Source organism: Ranitomeya imitator, chromosome 4, assembly GCF_032444005.1.
Source record: "Ranitomeya imitator isolate aRanImi1 chromosome 4, aRanImi1.pri, whole genome shotgun sequence".
Taxonomy (NCBI): Eukaryota; Metazoa; Chordata; class Amphibia; order Anura; family Dendrobatidae; genus Ranitomeya; species Ranitomeya imitator.
The window spans coordinates 89,952,695-89,977,759 of NC_091285.1; the positions used below are offsets into that span (position 1 = coordinate 89,952,695).

The 25,065-nt window shown below is 40.5% G+C and overlaps 9 non-coding genes across 9 annotated transcripts; all 9 read right to left on the reverse strand.

Moving 5' to 3' along the window:
* Positions 1–3,118: 3,118 nt before the first annotated feature.
* On the reverse strand, positions 3,119–3,200 carry TRNAL-UAA (transfer RNA leucine (anticodon UAA)). Its single transcript has one exon. It is a non-coding gene; the product is annotated as a tRNA-Leu (tRNA).
* A 393-nt stretch (positions 3,201–3,593) lies between these two features.
* On the reverse strand, positions 3,594–3,675 carry TRNAL-AAG (transfer RNA leucine (anticodon AAG)). Its single transcript has one exon. It is a non-coding gene; the product is annotated as a tRNA-Leu (tRNA).
* A 233-nt stretch (positions 3,676–3,908) lies between these two features.
* TRNAL-UAG (transfer RNA leucine (anticodon UAG)) lies at positions 3,909–3,990 on the reverse strand. Its single transcript has one exon. It is a non-coding gene; the product is annotated as a tRNA-Leu (tRNA).
* A 3,278-nt stretch (positions 3,991–7,268) lies between these two features.
* Positions 7,269–7,350, reverse strand: TRNAL-UAG (transfer RNA leucine (anticodon UAG)). The gene has a single exon. It is a non-coding gene; the product is annotated as a tRNA-Leu (tRNA).
* A 3,846-nt stretch (positions 7,351–11,196) lies between these two features.
* TRNAL-UAG (transfer RNA leucine (anticodon UAG)) lies at positions 11,197–11,278 on the reverse strand. Its single transcript has one exon. It is a non-coding gene; the product is annotated as a tRNA-Leu (tRNA).
* Positions 11,279–16,801: 5,523 nt separating this feature from the next.
* Positions 16,802–16,883, reverse strand: TRNAL-AAG (transfer RNA leucine (anticodon AAG)). Its single transcript has one exon. It is a non-coding gene; the product is annotated as a tRNA-Leu (tRNA).
* A 727-nt stretch (positions 16,884–17,610) lies between these two features.
* Positions 17,611–17,692, reverse strand: TRNAL-UAG (transfer RNA leucine (anticodon UAG)). Its single transcript has one exon. It is a non-coding gene; the product is annotated as a tRNA-Leu (tRNA).
* Positions 17,693–22,733: 5,041 nt separating this feature from the next.
* TRNAL-AAG (transfer RNA leucine (anticodon AAG)) lies at positions 22,734–22,815 on the reverse strand. The gene has a single exon. It is a non-coding gene; the product is annotated as a tRNA-Leu (tRNA).
* Positions 22,816–23,214: 399 nt separating this feature from the next.
* Positions 23,215–23,296, reverse strand: TRNAL-AAG (transfer RNA leucine (anticodon AAG)). Its single transcript has one exon. It is a non-coding gene; the product is annotated as a tRNA-Leu (tRNA).
* Positions 23,297–25,065: the final 1,769 nt, after the last annotated feature.

A 25,065-nucleotide genomic window follows, 5' to 3' on the forward strand; every position in this document is an offset into this window, starting at 1 on the left:
TTGTATGTTAGCATAATTATAAGAATAAGATAACAAGGTTTAACATAGCATAATGTTCTAGAATAGTCTGTTTAATCGCCGCATACTCACAGTTCGCCCGAGGGTCCATAGCTCTATAGGCTTCAGCAGCTCCACCCTCTAAGAACCCCACAAGATGTCGAACTCGCTCCCTTTCCGGGACTTCCATTAATCAACACTGATGCTCAAAGTCCTGGAAGAAGCCCTCAATGTCGCCTGCAGCCTCATTAAAGGGCTTAAAGTCTTTGTGGGACACTCTGGGGAGTTCCCTCATGGTGGGTGCTGAGGTTACAGTCTGTCTGGAGCTTCTAGCTGCTTCCAAAGCGATCTGCTCCAGCAATGCCATCTCCTGAGCTCTGTGAATGGCCTTCCTCTTATCGTCTATGGTGGCCTCTTCTCCCAGAAATGCCAACTCCTCCTCGTACCACATAACCCACTGACTTTTTTGGGTATTTACCTCCGGCTGCAGTCTTTCCTCCATTTGCTGTGAGGATCCTTACTCAGTGTCATCTTGCAGGCGAACTCCTTCCAAAGCCTCAATTAGCTGCTCCTTGGAGAGTCCTTTAAAACGGACTCCTACTTCATGGGCCTTTGTTTGTAGGTTCATCGCAGTCCAGCTCTTGTACTCTGCGGTGCTGGTTCCCAATGTTGATGGGCCTTTGTCCTCCATTCCTTCTGCTCTGATCCCACTGCTGCCAACCAGTTTGTGACGGGGTGTACAGCAGAGCAGGAAGGGACAACAGGCCGAGGGATGATCCAATGAGATTTATTAAAGCAGGGAGCATACAACATCAAATATCCATAATGTCCTTCAAGTCCACCAGAAGTCCACAATAAGCCCAAGTAAATAAACAGATCTGGAGGTGCTTTCCAGTAATCCCGCACCCGATAAACGAAACAATAGTCCTTCCACGAGTCCAACAGAACAGGTTCGGGGGCACCTCCCGATAATCCTTGTGCCAGCTAACAAAGCAATAGTCCACATGAGTCCAAGGGATCCCAAAACAATCTCACAAACGACGAGATATGTCCTCAGCTCAAGTCTCATCCCGTTCGCTTCTGCAGTCACAGATGGACGTGGGGTCTTGCCTCAGCTAAGAATCCCCACTCCTTCCCCTTTAAGGATCAACTCACATCTGATCTCAAAAATAAGAATGGATTGTCTGAGCTCCTGGGATCCGCCCATGAAGGGGGGTGGGGGTCACACCTTCTATTCAATGGTTGGGTCCACCTGAAGATTCTAGACTGGTCGGTTCCTCTTAGTCTATCTAGTATGTACATATGACTAGCCACCTGCTGTGAGAAAGAATGGCTATTCTTCACTAGTGGTGTTGACAAACCTTAATTACATTATAGCTTAGGGCTGCAAGTTTTGGGGGAAGGAGACATATTGTTACAGGTGAACTCCCAGCACAAGAAAATACATAAATTACAGCTAATAGAAACCAGAGAACAGTTACATACATCAAATGGCATATTATTCAAATACAGGACAGGGCAAAAGTACATATCATGACAGACATGTCTCTAAATATTAGGAAAAAAACAATAATTCTATCAACTGTTTTTATCTTAACCAGAAAGAAAACACTTAAGCAAATACAAAAGAAGATTAAAACACATGTAAGTTTGTATGTTAGTAAAATCATAAGAGTAAGTTCAAAACAATTTTCAAGCACATATCATACTGGCAGCAGTGGGATGAAAGCACATGCAAATTTTGTCTGTTTTCATAATTATAAGAATAAGATCAAAAGATTTTCAAGAACTCATACTGCTGAGTCATACTCAGCATGATTAAGTAGGCTTCCTTAGAGTAAGTGAAGTACATTTGACAACATTTAAAATTAGTGCATGTTGGAAAAAGGGCATGTCTCTAAACATTAGGAAAAACCAATGATTCTATCAACGGTCTTTATCTTAACTGAAAACCGAAAAATCATACAAATACAAAAGAAGATTAGATCACATGCTAATTTGCATGTTAGCAAAATCATAAGAATAAGTACAAAAACATTTCAAGACCTCATAATACTGGCAGCAGTGGGATTAAAGCATATGCTAATTTTGTATGTTAGCATAGTTATAAGAATAAGATAAAAAGGTTTTAAGGAACTCTTACTACTGGCAGCAGTGGGATTTGAACCTACAGGTCTGTTGTAAAATGGTTAAGTCTCTAAACAATAGGAAAAACCAATGATTCTATCAACTGTCTTTTCCTAAACAGAAATCCACACACTCATGCAAATACAAAATCATAAGAATTAGATCAAAAGGTTCTGAAGACCTACTGGCAGCAGTGGGATTTGAACCCACGCCTCTGAAGAGACTGGAGCCTTAATCCAGCGCCTTAGACTGCTCAGCCATTCTACCTTTAGCAGCATGATTTTTAAGATTCCTTATCTTAACTGAAAACCACAAAATTATACAAATACAAAAGATTAAATCACATGTTAATTTGCATGTTAGCAAAATCATAAGAATAAGTACAAAAACATTTCAAGACCGCATAATACTGGCAGCAGTGGGATTAAAGCATATGTTAATTTTGTATGTTAGCGTATGTATAAGAATAAGATAAAAAGGTTTTAAGGAACTCTTACTACTGGCAGCAGTGGGATTTAAACCTACAGGTCTGTTGTAAAATGGTTAAGTCTCTAAACAATAGGAAAAAACAATGATTCTATCAACTGTCTTTTCCTAAACAGAAACCCACACACTCATGCAAATACAAAATCATTTGAATTAGATCAAAATGTTCCGAAGACCTACTGGCAGCAGTGGGATTTGAACCCACGCCTCTGAAGAGACTGGAGCCTTGATCCAGCGCCTTAGACCGCTCGGCCATGCTATCTTAATATACTACATGAAAAAAGCTTCCTTAGAGTAAGTTTAGTGAATTTTCCTACATTTTAACTTCTTCAAGGTGGAAAATGGATAGGTCTCTAAGCAAAAAGGAAAAAGCAATGATTCTATCTACTGTCTTTTGCAAAACAGCAAAGCATGCACTCATACAAATACAAAATAATAAAGCACATGCTAATTTTTCTATTAGCAAAATCATAAATATAAGCTAAAAAGTTTCAAAGTAAAAATACACTGGCAGCAGTGGGATTTGAACCCACGCCTCCAAAGAGACAGGAGCTTAAATCCAGCGCCTTAGACCACTCGGCCATGCTACCTTTTTCAGCATGATTTTTACGATTCCTTATCTTAACTGAAAACCGCAAAATTATACAAATACAAAAGATTAAATCACATGTTAATTTGCATGTTAGCAAAATCATAAGAATAAGTACAAAAACATTTCAAGACCGCATAATACTGGCAGCAGAGGGATTAAAGCATATGCTAATTTTGTATGTTAGCTTATGTATAAGAATAAGATAAAAAGGTTTTAAGGAACTCTTACTACTGGCAGCAGTGGGATTTAAACCTACAGGTCTGTTGTAAAATGGTTAAGTCTCTAAACAATAGGAAAAAACAATGATTCTATCAACTGTCTTTTCCTAAACAGAAACACTCATGCAAATACAAAATCATTTGAATTAGATCAAAATGTTCTGAAGACCTACTGGCAGCAGTGGGATTTGAACCCACGCCTCTGAAGAGACTGGAGCCTTAATCCAGCGCCTTAGACCACTCGGCCATGCTACCTTAATATACTACATGAAAAAAGCTTCCTTAGAGTAAGTTTAGTGAATTTTCATACATTTTAACTTCTTCAAGGTGGAAAATGGATAGGTCTCTAAGCAAAAAGAAAAAAGCAATGATTCTATCTACTGTCTTTTGCATGCACTTATACAAATACAAAATAATAAAACACATGCTAATTGTTCTATTAGCAAAATCATAAATATAAGCTAAAAAGTTTCAAAGAAAAAATACACTGGCAGCAGTGGGATTTGAACCCACGCCTCCAAAGAGACTGGCGCCTAAATCCAGCGCCTTAGACCACTCGGCCATGCTACCTTTAGCAGCATGATTTTTAAGATTCCTTATCTTAACTGAAAACCACAAAATTATACAAATACAAAAGATTAAATCACATGTTAATTTGCATGTTAGCAAAATCATAAGAATAAGTACAAAAACATTTCAAGACCGCATAATACTGGCAGCAGTGGGATTAAAGCATATGCTAATTTTGTATATTAGCGTATGTATAAGAATAAGATAAAAAGGTTTTAAGGAACTCTTACTACTGGCAGCAGTGGGATTTAAACCTACAGGTCTGTTGTAAAATGGTTAAGTCTCTAAACAATAGGAAAAAACAATGATTCTATCAACTGTCTTTTCCTAAACAGAAACCCACACACTCATGCAAAATCATTTGAATTAGATCAAAATGTTCTGAAGACCTACTGGCCGCAGTGGAATTTGAACCCACGCCTCTGAAGAGACTGGAGCCTTAATCCAGCACCTTAGACCGCTCGGCCATGCTACCCTAATATACTACATAAAAAAAGCTTCCTTAGAGTAAGTTTAGTGAATTTTCCTACAGTTTAACTTCTTCAAGGTGGAAAATGGATAGGTCTCTAAGCAAAAAGGAAAAAGCAATGATTCTATCTACTGTCTTTTGCAAAACAGCAAAGCATGGACTCATACAAATACAAAATAATAAAACACATGCTAATTTTTCTATTAACAAAATCATAAATATAAGCTAAAAAGTTTCAAAGTAGAAATACACTGGCATTTGAACCCACGCCTCCAAAGAGACTGGAGCCTAAGTTCAGCGCCTTAGACCACTCAGCCATGCTACCTTTAACAGCATGATTTTTACGATTCCTTATCTTAACTGAAAACTGCAAAATTATACAAATACAAAAGATTAAATCACATGTTAATTTGCATGTTAGCAAAATCATAAGAATAAGTACAAAAACATTTCAAGACCGCATAATACTGGCAGCAGTGGGATTAAAGCATATGCTAATTTTGTATGTTAGCATAATTATAAGAATAAGATAACAAGGTTTAACATAGCATAATGTTCTAGAATAGTCTGTTTAATCGCCGCATACTCACAGTTCCCCCGAGGGTCCATAGCTCTATAGGCTTCAGCAGCTCCACCCTCTAAGAACCCCACAAGCTGTCGAACTCGCTCCCTTTCCGGGACTTCCATTAATCAACACTGATGCTCAAAGTCCTGGAAGAAGCCCTCAATGTCGCCTGCAGCCTCATTAAAGGGCTTAAAGTCTTTGTGGGACACTCTGGGGAGTTCCCTCATGGTGGGTGCTGAGGTTACAGTCTGTCTGGAGCTTCTAGCTGCTTCCAAAGCGATCTGCTCCAGCAATGCCATCTCCTGAGCTCTGTGAATGGCCTTCCTCTTATCGTCTATGGTGGCCTCTTCTCCCAGAAATGCCAACTCCTCCTCGTACCACACAACCCACTGACTTTTTTGGGTATTTACCTCCGGCTGCAGTCTTTCCTCCATTTGCTGTGAGGATCCTTCCTCAGTGTCATCTTGCAGGCGAACTCCTTCCAAAGCCTCAATTAGCTGCTCCTTGGAGAGTCCTTTAAAACGGACTCCTACTTCATGGGCCTTTGTTTGTAGGTTCATCGCAGTCCAGCTCTTGTACTCTGCGGTGCTGGTTCCCAATGTTGATGGGCCTTTGTCCTCCATTCCTTCTGCTCTGATCCCACTGCTGCCAACCAGTTTGTGACGGGGTGTACAGCAGAGCAGGAAGGGACAACAGGCCGAGGGATGATCCAATGAGATTTATTAAAGCAGGGAGCATACAACATCAAATATCCATAATGTCCTTCAAGTCCACCAGAAGTCCACAATAAGCCCAAGGAAATAAACAGATCTGGAGGTGCTTTCCAGTAATCCCGCACCCGATAAACGAAACAATAGTCCTTCCACGAGTCCAACAGAACAGGTTCGGGGGCACCTCCCGATAATCCTTGTGCCAGCTAACAAAGCAATAGTCCACATGAGTCCAAGGGATCCCAAAACAATCTCACAAACGACGAGATATGTCCTCAGCTCAAGTCTCATCCCGTTCGCTTCCGCAGTCACAGATGGACGTGGGGTCTTGCCTCAGCTAAGAATCCCCACTCCTTCCCCTTTAAGGATCAACTCACATCTGATCTCAAAAATAAGAATGGATTGTCTGAGCTCCTGGGATCCGCCCATGAAGGGGGGTGGGGGTCACACCTTCTATTCAATGGTTGGGTCCACCTGAAGATTCTAGACTGGTCGGCTCCTCTTAGTCTATCTAGTATGTACATATGACTAGCCACCTGCTGTGAGAAAGAATGGCTATTCTTCACTAGTGGTGTTGACAAACCTTAATTACATTATAGCTTAGGGCTGCAAGTATTGGGGGAAGGAGACATATTGTTACAGGTGAACTCCCAGCACAAGAAAATACATAAATTACAGCTAATAGAAACCAGAGAACAGTTACATACATCAAATGGCATATTATTCAAATACAGGACAGGGCAAAAGTACATATCATGACAGACATGTCTCTAAATATTAGGAAAAAAACAATAATTCTATCAACTGTTTTTATCTTAACCAGAAAGAAAACACTTAAGCAAATACAAAAGAAGATTAAAACACATGTAAGTTTGTATGTTAGTAAAATCATAAGAGTAAGTTCAAAACAATTTTCAAGCACATATCATACTGGCAGCAGTGGGATGAAAGCACATGCAAATTTTGTCTGTTTTCATAATTATAAGAATAAGATCAAAAGATTTTCAAGAACTCATACTGCTGAGTCATACTCAGCATGATTAAGTAGGCTTCCTTAGAGTAAGTGAAGTACATTTGACAACATTTAAAATCAGTGCATGTTGGAAAAAGGGCATGTCTCTAAACATTAGGAAAAACCAATGATTCTATCAACGGTCTTTATCTTAACTGAAAACCGAAAAATCATACAAATACAAAAGAAGATTAGATCACATGCTAATTTGCATGTTAGCAAAATCATAAGAATAAGTACAAAAACATTTCAAGACCTCATAATACTGGCAGCAGTGGGATTAAAGCATATGCTAATTTTGTATGTTAGCATAGTTATAAGAATAAGATAAAAAGGTTTTAAGGAACTCTTACTACTGGCAGCAGTGGGATTTGAACCTACAGGTCTGTTGTAAAATGGTTAAGTCTCTAAACAATAGGAAAAACCAATGATTCTATCAACTGTCTTTTCCTAAACAGAAATCCACACACTCATGCAAATACAAAATCATAAGAATTAGATCAAAAGGTTCTGAAGACCTACTGGCAGCAGTGGGATTTGAACCCACGCCTCCAAAGAGACTGGAACCTAAATCCAGCGCCTTAGACCACTCGGCCATGCTACCTTTAACAGCATGATTTTTACGATTCCTTATCTTAACTGAAAACCGCAAAATTATACAAATACAAAAGATTAAATCACATGTTAATTTGCATGTTAGCAAAATCATAAGAATAAGTACAAAAACATTTCAAGACCGCATAATACTGGCAGCAGTGGGATTAAAGCATATGCTAATTTTGTATGTTAGCATAATTATAAGAATAAGATAACAAGGTTTAACATAGCATAATGTTCTAGAATAGTCTGTTTAATCGCCGCATACTCACAGTTCCCCCGAGGGTCCATAGCTCTATAGGCTTCAGCAGCTCCACCCTCTAAGAACCCCACAAGATGTCGAACTCGCTCCCTTTCAGGGACTTCCATTAATCAACACTGATGCTCAAAGTCCTGGAAGAAGCCCTCAATGTCGCCTGCAGCCTCATTAAAGGGCTTAAAGTCTTTGTGGGACACTCTGGGGAGTTCCCTCATGGTGGGTGCTGAGGTTACAGTCTGTCTGGAGCTTCTAGCTGCTTCCAAAGCGATCTGCTCCAGCAAGGGTTTCTGAGGGATGTTATTCTGGATTATCTCAATGAGAATAACTGTTTAACTCCATATCAGCATGGGTTTATGAGAAATCGCTCCTGTCAAACCAATCTAATCAGTTTTTATGAAGAGGTAAGCTATAGGCTGGACCACGGTGAGTCATTGGACCTGGTATATCTCGATTTTTCCAAAGCGTTTGATACCGTGCCGCACAAGAGGTTGGTACACAAAATGAGAATGCTTGGTCTGGGGGAAAATGTGTGTAAATGGGTTAGTAACTGGCTAAGTGATAGAAAGCAGAGGGTGGTTATAAATGGTATAGCCTCTAACTGGGTCGCTGTGACCAGTGGGGTACCGCAGGGGTCAGTATTGGGACCTGTTCTCTTCAACATATTCATTAATGATCTGGTAGAAGGTTTACACAGTAAAATATCGATATTTGCAGATGATACAAAACTATGTAAAGCAGTTAATACAAGAGAAGATAGTATTCTGCTACAGATGGATCTGGATAAGTTGGAAACTTGGGCTGAAAGGTGGCAGATGAGGTTTAACAATGATAAATGTAAGGTTATACACATGGGAAGAGGGAATCAATATCACCATTACACACTGAACGGGAAACCACTGGGTAAATCTGACAGGGAGAAGGACTTGGGGATCCTAGTTAATGATAAACTTACCTGGAGCAGCCAGTGCCAGGCAGCAGCTGCCAAGGCAAACAGGATCATGGGGTGCATTAAAAGAGGTCTGGATACACATGATGAGAGCATTATACTGCCTCTGTACAAATCCCTAGTTAGACCGCACATGGAGTACTGTGTCCAGTTTTGGGCACCGGTGCTCAGGAAGGATATAATGGAACTAGAGAGAGTACAAAGGAGGGCAACAAAATTAATAAAGGGGATGGGAGAACTACAATACCCAGATAGATTAGCGAAATTAGGATTATTTAGTCTAGAAAAAAGACGACTGAGGGGCGATCTAATAACCATGTATAAGTATATAAGGGGACAATACAAATATCTCGCTGAGGATCTGTTTATACCAAGGAAGGTGACGGGCACAAGGGGGCATTCTTTGCGTCTGGAGAAGAGAAGGTTTTTCCACCAACATAGAAGAGGATACTTTACTGTTAGGGCAGTGAGAATCTGGAATTGCTTGCCTGAGGAGGTGGTGATGGCAAACTCAGTCGAGGGGTTCAAGAGAGGCCTGGATGTCTTCCTGGAGCAGAACAATATTGTATCATACAATTATTAGGTTCTGTAGAAGGACGTAGATCTGGGTATTTATTATGATGGAATATAGGCTGAACTGGATGGACAAATGTCTTTTTTCGGCCTTACTAACTATGTTACTATGTTACTATGTTAATGCCATCTCCTGAGCTCTGTGAATGGCCTTCCTCTTATCGTCTATGGTGGCCTCTTCTCCCAGAAATGCCAACTCCTCCTCGTACCACACAACCCACTGACTTTTTTGGGTATTTACCTCCGGCTGCAGTCTTTCCTCCATTTGCTGTGAGGATCCTTCCTCAGTGTCATCTTGCAGGCGAACTCCTTCCAAAGCCTCAATTAGCTGCTCCTTGGAGAGTCCTTTAAAACGGACTCCTACTTCATGGGCCTTTGTTTGTAGGTTCATCGCAGTCCAGCTCTTGTACTCTGCGGTGCTGGTTCCCAATGTTGATGGGCCTTTGTCCTCCATTCCTTCTGCTCTGATCCCACTGCTGCCAACCAGTTTGTGACGGGGTGTACAGCAGAGCAGGAAGGGACAACGGGCCGAGGGATGATCCAATGAGATTTATTAAAGCAGGGAGCATACAACATCAAATATATATAATGTCCTTCAAGTCCACCAGAAGTCCACAATAAGCCCAAGTAAATAAACAGATCTGGAGATGCTTTCCAGTAATCCCGCACCCGATAAACGAAACAATAGTCCTTCCACGAGTCCAACAGAACAGATTCGGGGGCACCTCCAGATAATCCTTGTGCCAGCTAACAAAGCAATAGTCCACATGAGTCCAAGGGATGCCAAAACAATCTCACGAACGACGAGATATGTCCTCAGCTCAAGTCTCATCCCGTTCGCTTCCGCAGTCACAGATGGACGTGGGGTCTTGCCTCAGCTAAGAATCCCCACTCCTTCCCCTTTAAGGATCAACTCACATCTGATCTCAAAAATAAGAATGGATTGTCTGAGCTCCTGGGATCCGCCCATGAAGGGGGGTGGGGGTCACACCTTCTATTCAATGGTTGGGTCCACCTGAAGATTCTAGACTGGTGGGCTCCTCTTAGTCAATCTAGTATGTACATATGACTAGCCACCTGCTGTGAGAAAGAATGGCTATTCTTCACTAGTGGTGTTGACAAACCTTAATTACATTATAGCTTAGGGCTGCAAGTATTGGGGGAAGGAGACATATTGTTACAGGTGAACTCCCAGCACAAGAAAATACATAAATTACAGCTAATAGAAACCAGAGAACAGTTACATACATCAAATGGCATATTATTCAAATACAGGACAGGGCAAAAGTACATATCATGACAGACATGTCTCTAAATATTAGGAAAAAAACAATAATTCTATCAACTGTTTTTATCTTAACCAGAAAGAAAACACTTAAGCAAATACAAAAGAAGATTAAAACACATGTAAGTTTGTATGTTAGTAAAATCATAAGAGTAAGTTCAAAACAATTTTCAAGCACATATCATACTGGCAGCAGTGGGATGAAAGCACATGCAAATTTTGTCTGTTTTCATAATTATAAGAATAAGATCAAAAGATTTTCAAGAACTCATACTGCTGAGTCATACTCAGCATGATTAAGTAGGCTTCCTTAGAGTAAGTGAAGTACATTTGACAACATTTAAAATCAGTGCATGTTGGAAAAAGGGCATGTCTCTAAACATTAGGAAAAACCAATGATTCTATCAACGGTCTTTATCTTAACTGAAAACCGAAAAATCATACAAATACAAAAGAAGATTAGATCACATGCTAATTTGCATGTTAGCAAAATCATAAGAATAAGTACAAAAACATTTCAAGACCTCATAATACTGGCAGCAGTGGGATTAAAGCATATGCTAATTTTGTATGTTAGCATAGTTATAAGAATAAGATAAAAAGGTTTTAAGGAACTCTTACTACTGGCAGCAGTGGGATTTGAACCTACAGGTCTGTTGTAAAATGGTTAAGTCTCTAAACAATAGGAAAAACCAATGATTCTATCAACTGTCTTTTCCTAAACAGAAATCCACACACTCATGCAAATACAAAATCATAAGAATTAGATCAAAAGGTTCTGAAGACCTACTGGCAGCAGTGGGATTTGAACCCACGCCTCCAAAGAGACTGGAACCTAAATCCAGCGCCTTAGACCACTCGGCCATGCTACCTTTAACAGCATGATTTTTACGATTCCTTATCTTAACTGAAAACCGCAAAATTATACAAATACAAAAGATTAAATCACATGTTAATTTGCATGTTAGCAAAATCATAAGAATAAGTACAAAAACATTTCAAGACCGCATAATACTGGCAGCAGTGGGATTAAAGCATATGCTAATTTTGTATGTTAGCATAATTATAAGAATAAGATAACAAGGTTTAACATAGCATAATGTTCTAGAATAGTCTGTTTAATCGCCGCATACTCACAGTTCCCCCGAGGGTCCATAGCTCTATAGGCTTCAGCAGCTCCACCCTCTAAGAACCCCACAAGATGTCGAACTCGCTCCCTTTCAGGGACTTCCATTAATCAACACTGATGCTCAAAGTCCTGGAAGAAGCCCTCAATGTCGCCTGCAGCCTCATTAAAGGGCTTAAAGTCTTTGTGGGACACTCTGGGGAGTTCCCTCATGGTGGGTGCTGAGGTTACAGTCTGTCTGGAGCTTCTAGCTGCTTCCAAAGCGATCTGCTCCAGCAATGCCATCTCCTGAGCTCTGTGAATGGCCTTCCTCTTATCGTCTATGGTGGCCTCTTCTCCCAGAAATGCCAACTCCTCCTCGTACCACACAACCCACTGACTTTTTTGGGTATTTACCTCCGGCTGCAGTCTTTCCTCCATTTGCTGTGAGGATCCTTCCTCAGTGTCATCTTGCAGGCGAACTCCTTCCAAAGCCTCAATTAGCTGCTCCTTGGAGAGTCCTTTAAAACGGACTCCTACTTCATGGGCCTTTGTTTGTAGGTTCATCGCAGTCCAGCTCTTGTACTCTGCGGTGCTGGTTCCCAATGTTGATGGGCCTTTGTCCTCCATTCCTTCTGCTCTGATCCCACTGCTGCCAACCAGTTTGTGATGGGGTGTACAGCAGAGCAGGAAGGGACAACAGGCCGAGGGATGATCCAATGAGATTTATTAAAGCAGGGAGCATTCAACATCAAATATCCATAATGTCCTTCAAGTCCACCAGAAGTCCACAATAAGCCCAAGGAAATAAACAGATCTGGAGGTGCTTTCCAGTAATCCCGCACCCGATAAACGAAACAATAGTCCTTCCACGAGTCCAACAGAACAGATTCGGGGGCACCTCCAGATAATCCTTGTGCCAGCTAACAAAGCAATAGTCCACATGAGTCCAAGGGATCCCAAAACAATCTCACGAACGACGAGATATGTCCTCAGCTCAAGTCTCATCCCGTACGCTTCCGCAGTCACAGATGGACGTGGGGTCTTGCCTCAGCTAAGAATCCCCACTCCTTCCCCTTTAAGGATCAACTCACATCTGATCTCAAAAATAAGAATGGATTATCTGAGCTCCTGGGATCCGCCCATGAAGGGGGGTAGGGGTCACACCTTCTATTCAATGGTTGGGTCCACCTGAAGATTCTAGACTGGTCGGCTCCTCTTAGTCTATCTAGTATGTACATATGACTAGCCACCTGCTGTGAGAAAGAATGGCTATTCTTCACTAGTGGTGTTGACAAACGTTAATTACATTATAGCTTAGGGCTGCAAGTATTGGGGGAAGGAGAGATATTGTTACAGGTGAACTCCCAGCACAAGAAAATACATAAATTACAGCTAATAGAAACCAGAGAACAGTTACATACATCAAATGGCATATTATTCAAATACAGGACAGGGCGAAAGTACATATCATGACAGACATGTCTCTAAATATTAGGAAAAAAACAATAATTCTATCAACTGTTTTTATCTTAACCAGAAAGAAAACACTTAAGCAAATACAAAAGAAGATTAAAACACATGTAAGTTTGTATGTTAGTAAAATCATAAGAGTAAGTTCAAAACAATTTTCAAGCACATATCATACTGGCAGCAGTGGGATGAAAGCACATGCAAATTTTGTCTGTTTTCATAATTATAAGAATAAGATCAAAAGATTTTCAAGAACTCATACTGCTGAGTCATACTCAGCATGATTAACTAAGCTTCCTTAGAGTAAGTGAAGTACATTTGACAACATTTAAAATTAGTGCATGTTGGAAAAAGGGCATGTCTCTAAACATTAGGAAAAACCAATGATTCTATCAACGGTCTTTATCTTAACCAAAAACCGAAAAATCATAGAAATACAAAAGAAGATTAGATCACATGCTAATTTGCATGTTAGCAAAATCATAAGAATAAGTACAAAAACATTTCAAGACCTCATAATACTGGCAGCAGTGGGATTAAAGCATATGCTAATTTTGTATGTTAGCATAGTTGTAAGAATAAGATAAAAAGGTTTTAAGGAACTCTTACTACTGGCAGCAGTGGGATTTGAACCTACCGGTCTGTTTTAAAATGGTTAAGTCTCTAAACAATAGGAAAAACCAATGATTCTATCAACTGTCTTTTCCTAAACAGAAATCCACACACTCATGCAAATACAAAATCATAAGAATTAGATCAAAAGGTTCTGAAGACCTACTGGCAGCAGTAGGATTTGAACCCACGCCTCTGAAGAGACTGGAGCCTTAATCCAGCCCCTTAGACCGCTCGGCCATGCTACCTTTAGCAGCATGATTTTTAAGATTCCTTATCTTAACTGAAAACCACAAAATTATACAAATACAAAAGATTAAATCACATGTTAATTTGCATGTTAGCAAAATCATAAGAATAAGTACAAAAACATTTCAAGACCGCATAATACTGGCAGCAGTGGGATTAAAGCATATGCTAATTTTGTATATTAGCGTATGTATAAGAATAAGATAAAAAGGTTTTAAGGAACTCTTACTACTGGCAGCAGTGGGATTTAAACCTACAGGTCTGTTGTAAAATGGTTAAGTCTCTAAACAATAGGAAAAAACAATGATTCTATCAACTGTCTTTTCCTAAACAGAAACCCACACACTCATGCAAATACAAAATCATTTGAATTAGATCAAAATGTTCTGAAGTGCAGCAGTGGGATTTGAACCCACGCCTCCAAATATACTGGAGCCTAATTTCAGCGCCTTAGACCACTCGGCCATGCTACCTTTAACAGCATGATTTTTACGATTCCTTATCTTAACTGAAAACCGCAAAATTATACAAATACAAAAGATTAAATCACGTTAATTTGCATGTTAGCAAAATCATAAGAATAAGTACAAAAACATTTCAAGACCGCATAATACTGGCAGCAGTGGGATTAAAGCATATGCTAATTTTGTATGTTAGCATAATTATAAGAATAAGATAACAAGGTTTAACATAGCATAATGTTCTAGAATAGTCTGTTTAATCGCCGCATACTCACAGTTCCCCTGAGGGTCCATAGCTCTATAGGCTTCAGCAGCTCCACCCTCTACGAACCCCACAAGATGTCGAACTCGCTCCCTTTCCGGTACTTCCATTAATCAACACTGATGCTCAAAGTCCTGGAAGAAGCCCTCAATGTCGCCTGCAGCCTCATTAAAGGGCTTAAAGTCTTTGTGGGACACTCTGGGGAGTTCCCTCATGGTGGGTGCTGAGGTTACAGTCTGTCTGGAGCTTCTAGCTGCTTCCAAAGCGATCTGCTCCAGCAATGCCATCTCCTGAGCTCTGTGAATGGCCTTCCTCTTATCGTCTATGGTGGCCACTTCTCCCAGAAATGCCAACTCCTCCTCGTACCACACAACCCACTGACTTTTTTGGGTATTTACCTCCGGCTGCAGTCTTTCCTCCATTTGCTGTGAGGATCCTTCCTCAGTGTCATCTTGCAGGCGAACTCCTTCCAAAGCCTCAATTAGCTGCTCCTTGGAGAGTCCTTTAAAACGGACTCCTACTTCATGGGCCATTGTTTGTAGGTTCATCGCAGTCCAGCTCTTGTACTCTGCGGTGCTGGTTCCCAATGTTGATGGGCCTTTGTCCTCCATTCCTTCTGCTCTGATCCCACTGCTGCCAACCAGTTTGTGACGGGGTGTACAGCAGAGCAGGAAGGGACAACAGGCCGAGGGATGATCCAATGAGATTTATTAAAGCAGGGAGCATACAACATCAAATATCCATAATGTCCTTCAAGTCCACCAGAAGTCCACAATAAGCCCAAGGAAATAAACAGATCTGGAGGTGCTTTCCAGTAATCCCGCACCCGATAAACGAAACAATAGTCCTTCCACGAGTCCAACAGAACAGATTCGGGGGCACCTCCAGATAATCCTTGTGCCAGCTAACAAAGCAATAGTCCACATGAGTCCAAGGGATCCCAAAACAATCTCACGAACGACGAGATATGTCCTCAGCTCAAGTCTCATCCCGTACGCTTCCGCAGTCACAGATGGACGTGGGGTCTTGCCTCAGCTAAGAATCCCCACTCCTTCCCCTTTAAGGATCAACTCACATCTGATCTCAAAAATAAGAATGGATTATCTGAGCTCCTGGGATCCGCCCATGAAGGGGGGTAGGGGTCACACCTTCTATTCAATGGTTGGGTCCACCTGAAGATTCTAGACTGGTCGGCTCCTCTTAGTCTATCTAGTATGTACATATGACTAGCCACCTGCTGTGAGAAAGAATGGCTATTCTTCACTAGTGGTGTTGACAAACGTTAATTACATTATAGCTTAGGGCTGCAAGTATTGGGGGAAGGAGACATATTGTTACAGGTGAACTCCCAGCACAAGAAAATACATAAATTACAGCTAATAGAAACCAGAGAACAGTTACATACATCAAATGGCATATTATTCAAATACAGGACAGGGCAAAAGTACATATCATGACAGACATGTCTCTAAATATTAGGAAAAAAACAATAATTCTATCAACTGTTTTTATCTTAACCAGAAAGAAAACACTTAAGCAAATACAAAAGAAGATTAAAACACATGTAAGTTTGTATGTTAGTAAAATCATAAGAGTAAGTTCAAAACAATTTTCAAGCACATATCATACTGGCAGCAGTGGGATGAAAGCACATGCAAATTTTGTCTGTTTTCATAATTATAAGAATAAGATCAAAAGATTTTCAAGAACTCATACTGCTGAGTCATACTCAGCATGATTTAGTAGGCTTCCTTAGAGTAAGTGAAGTACATTTGACAACATTTAAAATTAGTGCATGTTGGAAAAAGGGCATGTCTCTAAACATTAGGAAAAACCAATGATTCTATCAACGGTCTTTATCTTAACCGAAAACCGAAAAATCATACAAATACAAAAGAAGATTAGATCACATGCTAATTTGCATGTTAGCAAAATCATAAGAATAAGTACAAAAACATTTCAAGACCTCATAATACTGGCAGCAGTGGGATTAAAGCATATGCTAATTTTGTATGTTAGCATAGTTATAAGAATAAGATAAAAAGGTTTTAAAGGAACTCTTACTACTGGCAGCAGTGGGATTTGAACCTACAGGTCTGTTGTAAAATGGTTAAGTCTCTAAACAATAGGAAAAACCAATGATTCTATCAACTGTCTTTTCCTAAACAGAAATCCACACACTCATGCAAATACAAAATCATTAGAATTAGATCAAAAGGTTCTGAATACCTACTGGCAGCAGTGGGATTTGAACCCACGCCTCTGAAGAGACTGGAGCCTTAATCCAGCGCCTTAGACCGCTCGGCCATGCTACCTTTAGCAGCATGATTTTTAAGATTCCTTATCTTAACTGAAAACCACAAAATTATACAAATACAAAAGATTAAATCACATGTTAATTTGCATGTTAGCAAAATCATAAGAATAAGTACAAAAACATTTCAAGACCGCATAATACTGGCAGCAGTGGGATTAAAGCATATGCTAATTTTGTATATTAGCGTATGTATAAGAATAAGATAAAAAGGTTTTAAGGAACTCTTACTACTGGCAGCAGTGGGATTTAAACCTACAGGTCTGTTGTAAAATGGTTAAGTCTCTAAACAATAGGAAAAAACAATGATTCTATCAACTGTCTTTTCCTAAACAGAAACCCACACACTCATGCAAATACAAAATCATTTGAATTAGATCAAAATGTTCTAAAGACCTACTGGCAGCAGTGGGATTTGAACCCACGCCTCTGAAGAGACTGGAGCCTTAATCCAGCGCCGTAGACCGCTCGGCCATGCTACCCTAACATACTACATAAAAAAAGCTTCCTTAGAGTAAGTTTAGTGAATTTTCCTACAGTTTAACTTCTTCAAGGTGGAAAATGGATAGGTCTCTAAGCAAAAAGGAAAAAGCAATGATTCTATCTACTGTCTTTTGCAAAACAGCAAAGCATGGACTCATACAAATACAAAATAATAAAACACATGCTAATTTTTCTATTAGCAAAATCATAAATATAAGCTAAAAAGTTTCAAAGTAGAAATACACTGGCAGCAGTGGGATTTGAACCCACGCCTCCAAAGAGACTGGAGCCTAAGTCCAGCGCCTTAGACCACTCGGCCATGCTACCTTTAACAGCATGATTTTTACGATTCCTTATCTTAACTGAAAACCGCAAAATTATACAAATACAAAAGATTAAATCACATGTTAATTTGCATGTTAGCAAAATCATAAAAATAAGTACAAAAACATTTCAAGACCGCATAATACTGGCAGCAGTGGGATTAAAGCATATGCTAATTTTGTATGTTAGCATAATTATAAGAATAAGATAACAAGGTTTAACATAGCATTATGTTCTAGAATAGTCTGTTTAATCGCCGCATACTCACAGTTCCCCCGAGGGTCCATAGCTCTATAGGCTTCAGCAGCTCCACCCTCTAAGAACCCCACAAGATGTCGAACTCGCTCCCTTTCCGGGACTTCCATTAATCAACACTGATGCTCAAAGTCCTGGAAGAAGCCCTCAATGTCGCCTGCAGCCTCATTAAAGGGCTTAAAGTCTTTGTGGGACACTCTGGGGAGTTCCCTCATGGTGGGTGCTGAGGTTACAGTCTGTCTGGAGCTTCTAGCTGCTTCCAAAGTGATCTGCTCCAGCAATGCCATCTCCTGAGCTCTGTGAATGGCCTTCCTCTTATCGTCTATGGTGGCCTCTTCTCCCAGAAATGCCAACTCCTCCTCGTACCACACAACCCACTGACTTTTTTGGGTATTTACCTCCGGCTGCAGTCTTTCCTCCATTTGCTGTGAGGATCCTTCCTCAGTGTCATCTTGCAGGCGAACTCCTTCCAAAGCCTCAATTAGCTGCTCCTTGGAGAGTCCTTTAAAACGGACTCCTACTTCATGGGCCTTTGTTTCTAGGTTCATCGCAGTCCAGCTCTTGTACTCTGCGGTGCTGGTTCCCAATGTTGATGGGCCTTTGTCCTCCATTCCTTCTGCTCTGATCCCACTGCTGCCAACCAGTTTGTGACGGGGTGTACAGCAGAGCAGGAAGGGACAACAGGCCGAGGGATGATCCAATGAGATTTATTAAATTAGGGAGCATTCAACATCAAATATCCATAATGTCCTTCAAGTCCACCAGAAGTCCACAATAAGCCCAAGGAAATAAACAGATCTGGAGGTGCTTTCCAGTAATCCCGCACCCGATAAACGAAACAATAGTCCTTCCACGAGTCCAACAGAACAGATTCGGGGGCACCTCCAGATAATCCTTGTGCCAGCTAACAAAGCAATAGTCCACATGAGTCCAAGGGATCCCAAAACAATCTCACGAACGACGAGATATGTCCTCAGCTCAAGTCTCATCCCGTACGCTTCCGCAGTCACAGATGGACGTGGGGTCTTGCCTCAGCTAAGAATCCCCACTCCTTCCCCTTTAAGGATCAACTCACATCTGATCTCAAAAATAAGAATGGATTATCTGAGCTCCTGGGATCCGCCCATGAAGGGGGGTAGGGGTCACACCTTCTATTCAATGGTTGGGTCCACCTGAAGATTCTAGACTGGTCGGCTCCTCTTAGTCTATCTAGTATGTACATATGACTAGCCACCTGCTGTGAGAAAGAATGGCTATTCTTCACTAGTGGTGTTGACAAACGTTAATTACATTATAGCTTAGGGCTGCAAGTATTGGGGGAAGGAGAGATATTGTTACAGGTGAACTCCCAGCACAAGAAAATACATAAATTACAGCTAATAGAAACCAGAGAACAGTTACATACATCAAATGGCATATTATTCAAATACAGGACAGGGCGAAAGTACATATCATGACAGACATGTCTCTAAATATTAGGAAAAAAACAATAATTCTATCAACTGTTTTTATCTTAACCAGAAAGAAAACACTTAAGCAAATACAAAAGAAGATTAAAACACATGTAAGTTTGTATGTTAGTAAAATCATAAGAGTAAGTTCAAAACAATTTTCAAGCACATATCATACTGGCAGCAGTGGGATGAAAGCACGTGCAAATTTTGTCTGTTTTCATAATTATAAGAATAAGATCAAAAGATTTTCAAGAACTCATACTGCTGAGTCATACTCAGCATGATTAAGTAAGCTTCCTTAGAGTAAGTGAAGTACATTTGACAACATTTAAAATTAGTGCATGTTGGAAAAAGGGCATGTCTCTAAACATTAGGAAAAACCAATGATTCTATCAACGGTCTTTATCTTAACCAAAAACCGAAAAATCATACAAATACAAAAGAAGATTAGATCACATGCTAATTTGCATGTTAGCAAAATCATAAGAATAAGTACAAAAACATTTCAAGACCTCATAATACTGGCAGCAGTGGGATTAAAGCATATGCTAAATTTGTATGTTAGCATAGTTGTAAGAATAAGATAAAAAGGTTTTAAGGAACTCTTACTACTGGCAGCAGTGGGATTTGAACCTACCGGTCTGTTTTAAAATGGTTAAGTCTCTAAACAATAGGAAAAACCAATGATTCTATCAACTGTCTTTTCCTAAACAGAAATCCACACACTCATGCAAATACAAAATCATTTGAATTAGATCAAAATGTTCTGAAGTGCAGCAGTGGGATTTGAACCCACGCCTCCAAAGATACTGGAGCCTAATTTCAGCGCCTTAGACCACTCGGCCATGCTACCTTTAACAGCATGATTTTTACGATTCCTTATCTTAACTGAAAACCGCAAAATTATACAAATACAAAAGATTAAATCACGTTAATTTGCATGTTAGCAAAATCATAAGAATAAGTACAAAAACATTTCAAGACCGCATAATACTGGCAGCAGTGGGATTAAAGCATATGCTAATTTTGTATGTTAGCATAATTATAAGAATAAGATAACAAGGTTTAACATAGCATTATGTTCTAGAATAGTCTGTTTAATCGCCGCATACTCACAGTTCCCCCGAGGGTCCATAGCTCTATAGGCTTCAGCAGCTCCACCCTCTAAGAACCCCACAAGATGTCGAACTCGCTCCCTTTCCGGGACTTCCATTAATCAACACTGATGCTCAAAGTCCTGGAAGAAGCCCTCAATGTCGCCTGCAGCCTCATTAAAGGGCTTAAAGTCTTTGTGGGACACTCTGGGGAGTTCCCTCATGGTGGGTGCTGAGGTTACAGTCTGTCTGGAGCTTCTAGCTGCTTCCAAAGCGATCTGCTCCAGCAATGCCATCTCCTGAGCTCTGTGAATGGCCTTCCTCTTATCGTCTATGGTGGCCTCTTCTCCCAGAAATGCCAACTCCTCCTCGTACCACACAACCCACTGACTTTTTTGGGTATTTACCTCCGGCTGCAGTCTTTCCTCCATTTGCTGTGAGGATCCTTCCTCAGTGTCATCTTGCAGGCGAACTCCTTCCAAAGCCTCAATTAGCTGCTCCTTGGAGAGTCCTTTAAAACGGACTCCTACTTCATGGGCCTTTGTTTGTAGGTTCATCGCAGTCCAGCTCTTGTACTCTGCGGTGCTGGTTCCCAATGTTGATGGGCCTTTGTCCTCCATTCCTTCTGCTCTGATCCCACTGCTGCCAACCAGTTTGTGACGGGGTGTACAGCAGAGCAGGAAGGGACAACAGGCCGAGGGATGATCCAATGAGATTTATTAAAACAGGGAGCATACAACATCAAATATCCATAATGTCCTTCAAGTCCACCAGAAGTCCACAATAAGCCCAAGGAAATAAACAGATCTGGAGGTGCTTTCCAGTAATCCCGCACCCGATAAACGAAACAATAGTCCTTCCACGAGTCCAACAGAACAGATTCGGGGGCACCTCCAGATAATCCTTGTGCCAGCTAACAAAGCAATAGTCCACATGAGTCCAAGGGATCCCAAAACAATCTCACGAACGACGAGATATGTCCTCAGCTCAAGTCTCATCCCGTACGCTTCCGCAGTCACAGATGGACGTGGGGTCTTGCCTCAGCTAAGAATCCCCACTCCTTCCCCTTTAAGGATCAACTCACATCTGATCTCAAAAATAAGAATGGATTATCTGAGCTCCTGGGATCCGCCCATGAAGGGGGGTAGGGGTCACACCTTCTATTCAATGGTTGGGTCCACCTGAAGATTCTAGACTGGTCGGCTCCTCTTAGTCTATCTAGTATGTACATATGACTAGCCACCTGCTGTGAGAAAGAATGGCTATTCTTCACTAGTGGTGTTGACAAACGTTAATTACATTATAGCTTAGGGCTGCAAGTATTGGGGGAAGGAGACATATTGTTACAGGTGAACTCCCAGCACAAGAAAATACATAAATTACAGCTAATAGAAACCAGAGAACAGTTGCATACATCAAATGGCATATTATTCAAATACAGGACAGGGCAAAAGTACATATCATGACAGACATGTCTCTAAATATTAGGAAAAAAACAATAATTCTATCAACTGTTTTTATCTTAACCAGAAAGAAAACACTTAAGCAAATACAAAAGAAGATTAAAACACATGTAAGTTTGTATGTTAGTAAAATCATAAGAGTAAGTTCAAAACAATTTTCAAGCACATATCATACTGGCAGCAGTGGGATGAAAGCACATGCAAATTTTGTCTGTTTTCATAATTATAAGAATAAGATCAAAAGATTTTCAAGAACTCATACTGCTGAGTCATACTCAGCATGATTAAGTAGGCTTCCTTAGAGTAAGTGAAGTACATTTGACAACATTTAAAATTAGTGCATGTTGGAAAAAGGGCATGTCTCTAAACATTAGGAAAAACCAATGATTCTATCAACGGTCTTTATCTTAACCGAAAACCGAAAAATCATACAAATACAAAAGAAGATTAGATCACATGCTAATTTGCATGTTAGCAAAATCATAAGAATAAGTACAAAAACATTTCAAGACCTCATAATACTGGCAGCAGTGGGATTAAAGCATATGCTAATTTTGTATGTTAGCATAGTTATAAGAATAAGATAAAAAGGTTTTAAGGAACTCTTACTACTGACAGCAGTGGGATTTGAACCTACAGGTCTGTTGTAAAATGGTTAAGTCTCTAAACAATAGGAAAAACCAATGATTCTATCAACTGTCTTTTCCTAAACAGAAATCCACACACTCATGCAAATACAAAATCATAAGAATTAGATCAAAAGGTTCTGAAGACCTACTGGCAGCAGTGGGATTTGAACCCACGCCTCTGAAGAGACTGGAGCCTTAATCCAGCGCCTTAGACCGCTCGGCCATGCTACCTTTAGCTGCATGATTTTTAAGATTCCTTATCTTAACTGAAAACCACAAAATTATACAAATACAAAAGATTAAATCACATGTTAATTTGCATGTTAGCAAAATCATAAGAATAAGTACAAAAACATTTCAAGACCGCATAATACTGGCAGCAGTGGGATTAAAGCATATGCTAATTTTGTATATTAGCGTATGTATAAGAATAAGATAAAAAGGTTTTAAGGAACTCTTACTACTGGCAGCAGTGGGATTTAAACCTACAGGTCTGTTGTAAAATGGTTAAGTCTCTAAACAATAGGAAAAAACAATGATTCTATCAACTGTCTTTTCCTAAACAGAAACCCACACACTCATGCAAATACAAAATCATTTGAATTAGATCAAAATGTTCTGAAGACCTACTGGCAGCAGTGGGATTTGAACCCACGCCTCTGAAGAGACTGGAGCCTTAATCCAGCGCCTTAGACCGCTCGGCCATGCTACCTTAATATACTACATGAAAAAAGCTTCCTTAGAGTAAGTTTAGTGAATTTTCCTACATTTTAACTTCTTGAAGGTGGAAAATGGATAGGTCTCTAAGCAAAAAGGAAAAAGGAATTATTCTATCTACTGTCTTTTGCAAAACAGCAAAGCATGCACTCATACAAATACAAAATAATAAAACACATGCTAATTTTTCTATTAGCAAAATCATAAATATAAGCTAAGAAGTTTCAAAGTCATAATACACGGGCAGCAGTGGGATTTAAACCCACGCCTCCAAAGAGACTGGAGCCTAAATCCAGCGCCTTAGACCACTCGGCCATGCTACCTTTAACAGCATGATTTTTACGATTCCTTATCTTAACTGAAAACCGCAAAATTATACAAATACAAAAGATTAAATCACATGTTAATTTGCATGTTAGCAAAATCATAAGAATAAGTACAAAAACATTTCAAGACCGCATAATACTGGCAGCAGTGGGATTAAAGCATATGCTAATTTTGTATGTTAGCATAATTATAAGAATAAGATAACAAGGTTTAACATAGCATAATGTTCTAGAATAGTCTGTTTAATCGCCGCATACTCACAGTTCCCCCGATGGTCCATAGCTCTATAGGCTTCAGCAGCTCCACCCTCTAAGAGCCCCACAAGATGTCGAATTCGCTCTCTTTCCGGGACTTCCATTAATCAACACTGATGCTCAAAGTCCTGGAAGAAGCCCTCAATGTCGCCTGCAGCCTCATTAAAGGGCTTAAAGTCTTTGTGGGACACTCTGGGGAGTTCCCTCATGGTGGGTGCTGAGGTTACAGTCTGTCTGGAGCTTCTAGCTGCTTCCAAAGCGATCTGCTCCAGCAATGCCATCTCCTGAGCTCTGTGAATGGCCTCCCTCTTATCGTCTATGGTGGCCTCTTCTCCCAGAAATGCCAACTCCTCCTCGTACCACACAACCCACTGACTTTTTTGGGTATTTACCTCCGGCTGCAGTCTTTCCTTCATTTGCTGTGAGGATCTTTCCTCAGTGTCATCTTGCAGGCGAACTCCTTCCAAAGCCTCAATTAGCTGCTCCTTGTAGAGTCCTTTAAAACGGACTCCTACTTGACAGGGAGAAGGACTTGGGGATCCTAGTTAATGATAAACTTACCTGGAGCAGCCAGTGCCAGGCAGCAGCTGCCAAGGCAAACAGGATCATGGGGTGCATTAAAAGAGGTCTGGATACACATGATGAGAGCATTATACTGCCTCTGTACAAATCCCTAGTTAGACCGCACATGGAGTACTGTGTCCAGTTTTGGGCACCGGTGCTCAGGAAGGATATAATGGAACTAGAGAGAGTACAAAGGAGGGCAACAAAATTAATAAAGGGGATGGGAGAACTACAATACCCAGATAGATTAGCGAAATTAGGATTATTTAGTCTAGAAAAAAGATGACTGAGGGGCGATCTAATAACCATGTATAAGTATATAAGGGGACAATACAAATATCTCGCTGAGGATCTGTTTATACCAAGGAAGGTGACGGGCACAAGGGGGCATTCTTTGCGTCTGGAGGAGAGAAGGTTTTTCCACCAACATAGAAGAGGATTGTTTACTGTTAGGGCAGTGAGAATCTGGAATTGCTTGCCTGAGGAGGTGGTGATGGTGAACTCAGTCGAGGGGTTCAAGAGAGGCCTGGATGTCTGTCATGATCCCAATGGCAGGAGATCACTAAAGGACAAGCACAGATACAAACATGCTCTAGGGCGATGGAACCTGAGCTGACCG